Source organism: Dendropsophus ebraccatus, chromosome 12 (genome assembly GCF_027789765.1).
Source record: "Dendropsophus ebraccatus isolate aDenEbr1 chromosome 12, aDenEbr1.pat, whole genome shotgun sequence".
Lineage (NCBI taxonomy): Eukaryota > Metazoa > Chordata > Amphibia > Anura > Hylidae > Dendropsophus > Dendropsophus ebraccatus.
The window spans coordinates 84742865-84753227 of NC_091465.1; the positions used below are offsets into that span (position 1 = coordinate 84742865).

The 10363-nt window shown below is 45.5% G+C and overlaps 1 protein-coding gene across 5 annotated transcripts in view; it reads right to left on the bottom strand.

Moving 5' to 3' along the window:
* The window catches only part of LRRC4B (leucine rich repeat containing 4B), a 104692-nt gene that overhangs the window by 10043 nt on the left and 84286 nt on the right, over positions 1-10363 (bottom strand). The gene's annotated exons all lie outside the window — the stretch shown is intronic.

Sequence of the window (10363 nt, forward strand, 5' to 3'; positions counted from 1 at the left end):
GTGGTGAGTATCACTACATACTCTGATGGGGTGGCTGTAATTAGGAGACAGGGGTCAGTATTGGGTCACCGCTTCTAGAGGGGGCCACAGGGGGCAGTATTAGGTCACTGCTACCAGTGGGATACCCAAAGAGTCAGTACTGGCTCACCATTACTTATGGAGTACCACAGGGGGCATTATTGGGTCATTGTTACTAGTGGGGTACCATATGGATCAGAGTTGGTTCACTGTTACTGGTGAGTTTCCACAGAGGCAGTATTGGATGACTGTAACTAATGGGGTACCACAGGGGTGAGTATTAGAGGGTGTCACAGTTACTAGTGGGGACCACAGAGGGCAGTAATGGATGACTAGTGGGGTACCACAGGGGTGAGTTTTAGAGGGTGTCACAGTACTAGTGGGGTACCCACAGCATTATAGGAGATTACTAGTGAGGTACCACAAAGATCAGAACTAGGATTACCATCAGTAGTGGTTACCATAGGGGTCAGTACAGGAGGGGATCACAGAAGTTAGAGGGATACCAGGAGCTGTTGTGGCTCACTGTTACTAGTGGGGTACCACAGGGGCTAATATTAGAGGGGATCACAGGGGTCAGTATTAGAGGGGATCACAGTTACTAGTGGGGTACCACAGAGATCAGTATTAGAGGGGGTCACAGTTACTAGTGGGGTACCACAGGGGCCAGTATTAGAGGGGGTCACAGTTACTAGTGGGGCACCACATGGGTCAGTATTAGAGAGGGGTCACAGTTACTAGTGGGATACCACAAGGGTCAGTACAGGGGCGTAACTAGAAATGGCTGGGCCCCATAGCAAACTTTTGATTGGGCCCCCCCCCCCCCATAACTACATAACTGCTAGCTCTGGTCAGGAGTGCTTGCAGTTAAAGGGACATTTGCAAAACCCAGGAGACCAGCAGGGCCACCCGGTGCTGCAAATGATGACGGCTCAGGGGGCCCAGTGTATTGCAGGAGCAGGCCATGGGGCCCCCTGATGCGGCGGGCCCCATAGCAGCCGCTATGACTGCTATAGTGGTAGTTACGCCCCTGGGTCAGTATTAAAGAGCTGCTGCCAAGGCAAATAAGATCATGGAGGCATCAAAAGGGGCAGAGATTCACATAACATAGATATAGTATATACCACTGTGCATTCCTTGGCAGCTCCTCTGGCTGTAATCACACCTAGATCTGTATGTCTCAGTGTATATGACAGGGAGATGGTGATGTACACTGGAGGGGCTGGTCAGAGGTGATGACATCACTCAGGAGGTGGGGCTAGAGCTCAGAGACAAGATCCAGCCACACCCATAATGTGTTGTCTTAGGAAAGAGGGAGGAGCCAGGGAGCTGCTGAGACACCACCTCAATGATAATGAGAGGACTACACAACTTCCTGTCAGGGGTGAATCAAACACAAATACGCTGAAGCCAGTACTATAAGTGATACTTCCATATTAGTCGGTTATATGTCCTGGGGTGATAGTTTTACTCAAATACAATTTTCTGATACTAGAATACTACATTAGTGGTGGAAGTTCACCTTGAGAACCAATTCTTCTTACATACAGATGAACGCAACTCGAACCTTAGGCATTTGAATACCGGTGGTTGAAGAAGTTGGATGTAGCCTCAGGGAGTCCTGGAAAACATGGATACAGCCTATGGCCCAGGCCAGGACTTCTTAGGGCTGCATCCACTTCTTCAGTAACCAAATGCCGAGCGATCAGACTCATGTGTGGTCCAGTTGTTTCATCTCTATCCCTAAAATAAAGATACAAAACTGAACTGAGACGATTTACACCTGACAAGTATAAAGTCACCCAAAATGATTCCTGTGATTTTATGAGAGCGACAAATCGGAAGCGTCTGGCGGGAATTCAGTGTTTGAGGATTTTATCATATTTCACATTAGACCAGACTGCGGAGATCTCACCTAAACTCATCTACATGAAGCTTAGTCATCATATACTGGAGACTTCCTAACATACACTGCAGCCCGCGCTATAGGCAAGGTCTCCGATCCCGAGTCTTAGACCTCCTCCGGTCGGCAGGTTTGTTACTAAGTAGGACGCAGCTGTGTAGACTTTTCTCCTCTCCCGAGGCCCCGGCTCTTACCTGCACTGATACACTGAAACTAAACTGCCAGCTGGATGATCAGGTACCTGACATAACGTCCAAGTGTGAACCTGCTCAATTCTCCCCCCCCCCGTCCTCTTATATCACTATTATTCCCACATTAACACTTTGCTCTAGCTAGAAAACCCGACATGAGAAAAGATTGCATAAGCGTGTTCTAGTTCCCATTATATCAAATTATATAATAGAAAATCAATGCAAGTTTGTAATTCTTCTGCTAATATTTCTGCGGGGAAGTGCAGGGTTAAAAGTTTACAACCATAACACTGGGCTATTAGAGTCCGATCAGATATTCCCTGTATAGAGACCAATGACCCCGGAGCATTAGATAAAATCCAATGATCTGTTTTCTAGGGATCAGTTTTAGTGTGAATCCATATTTGATGGGTAAATCCAGTGACTGGAGTGATGTCTGGTTATCGGGGCTAGACTAGTCGGGGACAGGTTCTTACTGAGGGGTTTCCTTATGTAGTGGTATGAAGAGTATACAGAGATGGTGGATGGAAACAACTCATCACCGAAAGGGCTCAGAGGAGAAAGTCAGGAATCGTTCTGATGAACAGGAGGAGCACAGTCAGGAAACTTCAGCCAAATACAACGCTGGTGTCTGTCTAACACGTTTGGCCGACTATTATAGCAGAAGACCAGCCTGGTCAGATGGGTCCAGATCCTTTTTGGAAAACATGGTCCATGATTTGGACCCAGATGTCTGTGGAGAAATATGGCCTGGTAAGAAGCATCCAGATCTCTGTTGAGAAACATGTCTTCAATCAGAGGGAAGCAGATCTTTGCAGAAAAATATGGCTGGTCAGAAGGTTCCAGATCTCTGTGGAGGAACATGACCCGGCTAGATGGATCCAGATCTCTGCTGAGAAACATGGCCCGGCTAGATGGATCCTGATCTCTGCTGAGAAACATGGCCCGGCTAGATGGATCCTGATCTCTGCTGAGAAACATGGCCCGGCTAGATGGATCCTGATCTCTGCTGAGAAACATGGCCCGGCTAGATGGATCCTGATCTCTGCTGAGAAACATGGCCCCAATCAGATGGATCCAGAGCTACATGGAGAAACATGGCCTGGGCGGATGGTTCCAGATCTCTTTAGGAAACATGGCCTGGTCAGATGGATCCAGATCTCTTTGGGAAACATGGCCTGGTCAGATGGATCCAGATCTCTTTAGGAAACATGGCCTGGTCAGATGGATCCAGATCTCTTTAGGAAACATGGCCTGGTTAGATGGATCCAGATCTCTTTGGGAAACATGGCCTGGTCAAATGGATTTTGATCTCTGTAGCACCCGGCTCATAGCAGGGTCACAATTTGGCATAAGTAGCAGCCATTCCCTTCCTCTAATGCTCAGACGCCCCTCACTGCAGCTCGCTGAGCCGCAAGTCCATCATTTCCCAGTTAGGGACTGTTCACATCCTATTTTGGCCGAGCTGTATTCTATCCTAGCCTGGGTGCTGGTGTTCAGGTCCGACCTTTAGACATTCTGCTCTTTGTTTAATCTCCGGCAGCAGGAAGAGACTGGACCTACTGTATACCATAGGACATAAAGGAACAATGATACTTGTACATCAACTTTCAAGTGGGACGTGCTAAGCCTGCTCCACCCACAGTCTCCAGTCACCCCACTCCCTCATGACTGTGGTCTGCTGATCGGCTGCCTGTGTGGCTGCCATGTCTGTGCTCCTATTACAGCCTTCTATCAGCAGGGTATAATAGGAGAAACTGTAAAAACAATCGAATGATCGCTTGTACCATTGTCCTAGTAACAAAAAAGTTAAAATTAAAAAAATTAAAAATCCACTGAATAAAAATCCCTAATTTTCTAAACTAGAAAAACCATAAACACAAATCGGCAAAGTAAAAAGGTTATTTATCCAACATGACGGAATGAGGTAATCGAAAAAATACTGTCTTTCCTATAGGAGAACGGTGGTGGTTTTTGGTCACTTTGTATTAAAAAAAAAAAACATGACTAAAAAGCACTCCAAATTCACCATGTATTCCAAAATAGTAGTGAAAAGTTAGAGCCCACCCAGCAAAAAACGAGCCCTTAGATCCGAGCTCTGTAAATGGAAAAGTATAAAAAATATAAAAGATATTGTAATCGGCAGGGAACCCAGAGGTGAGACCCCTATAGATCAGCTACTGATCAGCTGCTGATCAGCTATCCTATGGATAGGTGATGAATCTTGGAATACCCCTGCAAATAGCTGCCATACACCTTCTTTCTCCTGCTCCCCCCATACACATGAACATTTGACCCAGCTCCTCTATAGGAAGGGGTAAGCTGCAGCCAGACCCCTGTGGCGACGGCTTGTCCTTCCCAGAACAAAACGGTTGGGCTGCAAAAATCCATCAGAATCTTGATTTTTGGTACAGGTAGTTGTGTTTAAGAAGGTTTTGTCTTTGTCAGACAATCTCTACATGGTTATAAAATCCTTTAATTATAGAGAACTGACCAGATGGATGGAGTCACTGACTTATTAGGGAAATCAGGACCGCGCTCATCTGTCTGACAGAAGGCGAAGGGCAGGACATGAAAAAGATGATTGGTACATATGGCCGTGATTACATCGGATTAAATGTCTCCGCTATGTCTTCATTTATTGTCAGACCCCCTGCAGCCATTTACTGGGTTCAGAGTCTTCTCATGTGGAGGTGTCTTCTCAGTAATAGAGGTGAGGTGTGTGCGTGTGTGGGGTCTACAGCTACGTATACAGCCCATGTGACTGCCCTCCACACTCTCCACACTATGATCACTATAAGGATACAGAGAAGAGAGAGCAGAGAGACGGGAACACATACACGTCTCCTGGGAATATTGTTCTCTCTCAACATGCAAGGGAAAATGTCTATTTAGACAGTCCTATCACTTCATATACCAAAATAAGCAATAAAAAATGATTGAAGTATAAAGGGTTCTGTAGCCTGAGATGAGACTGCAGGAGATATCTCCACAGTCTGTGATTGTTAGATTTAGGGGTCCCGACAACCTCTTTGGTCTCCATCCCCCTCCTCATAGACTGTGATCAGGACCCTCACTCCTCATAGACTGTGATCAGGACCCTCACCCCTCATAGACTGTGATAAGGACCCTCACTCCTCATAGACTGTGATCAGGACCCTCACTACTCATAGACTGTGATGAGGACCCTCACTCTTCATAGACTGTGATCAGGACCCTCACTCCTCAGACTGTGATCAGGACCCTCACTCCTCAGACTGTGATCTGGACCCTCACCCCTCATAGACTGTGATAAGGACCCTCACTACTCATAGACTGTGATGAGGACCCTCACTCTTCATAGACTGTGATAAGGACCCTCACTCTTCATAGACTGTGATCAGGACCCTCACTCCTCCTAGACTGTGATCAGGACCCTCACTCCTCATAGACTGTGATCAGGACCCTCACTCCTCCTAGACTGTGATCAGGACCCTCACTCCTCCTAGACTGTGATCAGGACCCTCACTCCTCCTAGACTGTGATCAGGACCCTCACCCCTCATAGACTGATCAGGACCCTCACCCCTCATAGACTGATCAGGACCCTCACTCCTCATAGACTGTGATCAGGACCCTCACTCCTCATAGACTGATCAGGACCCTCACCCCTCATAGACTGATCAGGACCCTCACTCCTCATAGACTGTGATGAGGACCCTCACTCTTCATAGACTGTGATCAGGACCCTCACTCCTCCTAGACTGTGATCAGGACCCTCACTCCTCATAGACTGTGATCAGGACCCTCACTCCTCATAGACTGTGATCAGGACCCTCACTCCTCATAGACTGTGATCAGGACCCTCACCCCTCATAGACTGATCAGGACCCTCACTCTAAGAGTATATTATGGAATACTCTGGATTGTTCAGGTGAATACTGACTGCACAGTTGGCAATAAGACTATTCTAAGTACAGATGTATATATCTACTACTACTACCCCTACACTACCATACATTACTACTACTACTACTACCCCTACACCACCATACATCTCTACTACTACTACTACTTCAACCCCTACACTACCATACATTACTACTACACCACCATACATCTCTACTACTACCACCCCTACACTACCATACATTACTACTACTACTACACCACCATACATCTCTTTTACTACTACCACCACCCCTACGCTACCATACATTACTACTACTACACCACCATATATCTCTATTACTACTACCCCTACACCACCATACATCTCTACAACTACTACTTCGACCCCTACACTACCATACATTACTACTACACCACCATACATCTCTACTACTACCACCCCTACACTACCATACATTACTACTACTACTACACCACCATACATCTCTTTTACTACTACTACTACCACCACCCCTACGCTGCCATACAGTACTACTACTACACCACAATACATCTCTATTACTACTACCCCTACACCGCCATACATCTCTACTACTACTACACCACAATACATCTCTACTACTACCCCTACACCGCCATACATCTCTTCTACTACTACTACTACTACACCACAATACATCTCTACTACTACCCCTACACTGCCATACATCTCTACTACCCCTACACCGCCATACATCTCTACTACTACACCACAATACATCTCTACTACTACCCCTACACCGCCATACATCTCTACTACTACTACTACACTACAATACATCTCTACTACTACCCCTACACTGCCATACATCTTTACTACTACTACTACACCACAATACATCTCTACTTCTACCCCTATACCGCCATACATCTCTACTACTACTACTATTACTACTACTACTACACCACAATACATCTCTACTTCTACCCCTATATCGCCATACATCTCTACTACTACTACTACTACTACACCACAATACATTTCTACTACTACTACCCCTACACCGCCATACATCTCTACTACTGCTACTACTACTACACCACAATACATCTCTACTACTACCCCTACACCGCCATACATCTCTACTACTGCTACTACTACTACTACACCACAATACATCTCTACTACTACCCCTACACCGCTATACATCTCTACTACTACTACTACTACACCACAATACATCTCTACTACTACCCCTACACCGCCATACATCTCTACTACTACTACTACACCCCAATACATCTCTATTACTATTACTACCACCGCCATACATCTTTTGCGTTTTTCATCATGTATATACAGTACTGAGCTATTACTACTACTTCTGTCCTTACACAGCACCACATCTCTAGTACAACTACCACCACCCCTACACCGCCATACATCTCTACTACTACTATCACCACCACCACCCCTACACCGCCATACATTTCTACTACTACCGCCACAACCCCTACACAGCCATACATATGTACTACTACTATCCTTACACCACCACACATCTCTACTACTACTACCCTTACACCGCCACACATCTCTACTACTACTACTAAACTTACACCGCCACACATCTCTACTACTACTACTACCCTTACACCGCCACACATCTCTACTACTACTACCCCTACACAGCCGTACATCTCTACTACTACTACTACCCCTACACAGCCGTACATCTCTACTATTACCACCCTTTTACCGCCACACATCTCTACCACTACTACTACTACCCCATACAGCCATACATCTTTTGCCTTGTCTATTATGTATATACTGTGCTATTACTACCACTTTTGTCCTTCCGCAGCAGCACATCTCTTGCTGTATCCACCATACCTTATACATTACCACTCATACTGTAGTATACCAGAGCACAATTCCTGCGGCTGGGTCTAGGATGGCAGCCGTTCACCAATTGTTTGCTATATGTAAAGTTATGCTATGTATTCTGTATAGCAGTATGACTGGCGGGCAGACAATGGGTTAAACCTGCCTCACTCCTCACACTACACTATTAGGTAACAGTGCCACCTGCAGGCTTTAATGGGAACTGCTTAGGTAGTGGTAGAAGTTTCCAGCTCTTTCTACAACTTGCTAAAAGGTAGGTGGAGATTACTAATAGGCCCCACCCAAAACTTCCCAGCTGTAACAGGAAGTGCTGGTCAGTTGTTGAGTCCTTCAGTCCTGGTCAGCCAGTCATGTCTGTCTGTTCTAATAAGGTAAAAGAGGCCAAGGAAGAGGAGGAAAGCTGAAAAAGAGAGTGTTCTGCAGGAGTGCTATCTAAAGGAACAAAACTTATGTCTGCTGTTAGTGGGAACCATCAGTCCAGGAACCCAAGGCAGGAGGAGTATATTTGGTATCAGAGGTTACTTAGACCACTGTACCATATCTTTCTGGGTTAAAAGGGGAAGTTGAACAAGGACCTTTGGGCACTTCTAGAAACCACAACTAGTAGCCTTTGGCTCAACCTAGATACTTAATCAGAAAGACTCCATTGGGAAGGATCATGGGATCATCGTGCCCACCAGTGTCCCACTCATAGTGACAAAGTGGGGTTTCAGGAAAACCATCTACACTCTGCACACACAAAGCGCAGTAACCCATACTAGGCCTTCAACCTTGAAAACTGCCCCTCCCTCCATGTCTCCCTGTTGTCTGGTCCACCTGCACCTCACAAGGATAATCTTGTCAGACAGCAATATCAAGGGTTGGCCCTGGTAGAACTACTGGTGCACACCAAGGCCATAAGGTTGTGGTGCACCACAAGACCCAGCCATCCTGCAGGTAACAGCTCCACTCCCACTCTTCAGGATACATATAACAAACCCTGGAGACCTCATACAAAACTTTTCAGGACCGAATTTGTTAACAGGATACGATGGTTAATTCTAAAAATTGTCCCCCCCCCCTACAAAAAAAATAAAATCTAGTATAAAATGTCTACTATGAAAGTAATTCTAAGATGAGTAGAAAAGCCCCGGGCAGCATTGTCACAGGGTCAGGTGTGTTTGCTTTCCTTCCTGTGTCCCTCGGCTGTCGGATCTGATAGACGTTGTGTATGCGAGCGCTCTGATGCAGGTAGATGCTCTTCATCTCTCACAGCATGTGTATTTCATGGACGATGAAACCAGAAGTGACTCTGCCCCAGGACACACAGAGAAGCCACCGGATTCATAGAAAATCCCATAGTTATAACTGCTGAATAATGAGGTGCCTCACTGTAAGACTGATACATGGAAAGTAATAGGGGGGGCATCCTGGATTACTGACTACACACTGACACGGAAGATTCTAGATGACAGTGAAGTCACCTATAGCAACCAGTGTCAGGCAGCTGCTGCCAAGCCAACGGGAGTAACGGGAGGACTACAGAACCCAGAAAGATAACTATATTTAGGGCAGTACTGTGAACTCTCCTATGATATATTTATACCCAGTACACAAAGGCATCTTCTATGTCTAGAGGTAGAAGGGTTTCTACCCCAACATAGGTGAGGATTCTTTACTGTAAGAGCAGTGAGACCATGAAGGTCTTAATAGATTATTTACTGTAAGAGCAGTGACACTATGGAGGTCTTTATAGATTATTTACTGTAAGAGCAGTGACACCATTGAAATCTCTACAGGTTCTTTACTGTAGAAGCAGTGGGATTATGGAGCTCTCTATGGATTCCATACTGTAAGAGCAGTGAGACTACGAAGGTCTCTATAGATTCTTTACTATAAGAGCATGGAGACTATGGAGGTCTCTGCCAGTGGATGGTATGATGAAAATACGGTACGGCACGAGGAAAATCAAGAGGGTCTGGATACATATCTGGATATAATAATATTACAGTCACTAGTCACTAGGTCGGAGATCTATGGATTTATTGTGAGCTATGGAGTCAGGAAGGAAATTTTTTCTTTTAGGTGAAGAAAATCGACTTCTGCCTCATGGAGGGTGACAGGCTGAATGGGCTGAGTCTGTTACAAATATCAATGTATAGTCATATCTATGCAGACACACACACACATATATATATATACAGTATTATGTACAGGTATCTGGAGGATAGCTGGGTGTACAGAACATATACAGTATCCCCGTCAGGATAGTCAGGGCTGTATATATATATATATGTATTGGGTGCAGGTATCTGATGGATAGCTGGGTGTACAGAACGCATACAGTATCCCCCTCAGGACAGTCAGGGCTGTATATATATATATATATATATATATATATATATATTAGGTGCAGGTACCTGATGGATAGCTGGGTGTACAAAACACATACAGTATCCCCCTCAGGATAGTCAGGGCTGTATGTGTGTATATA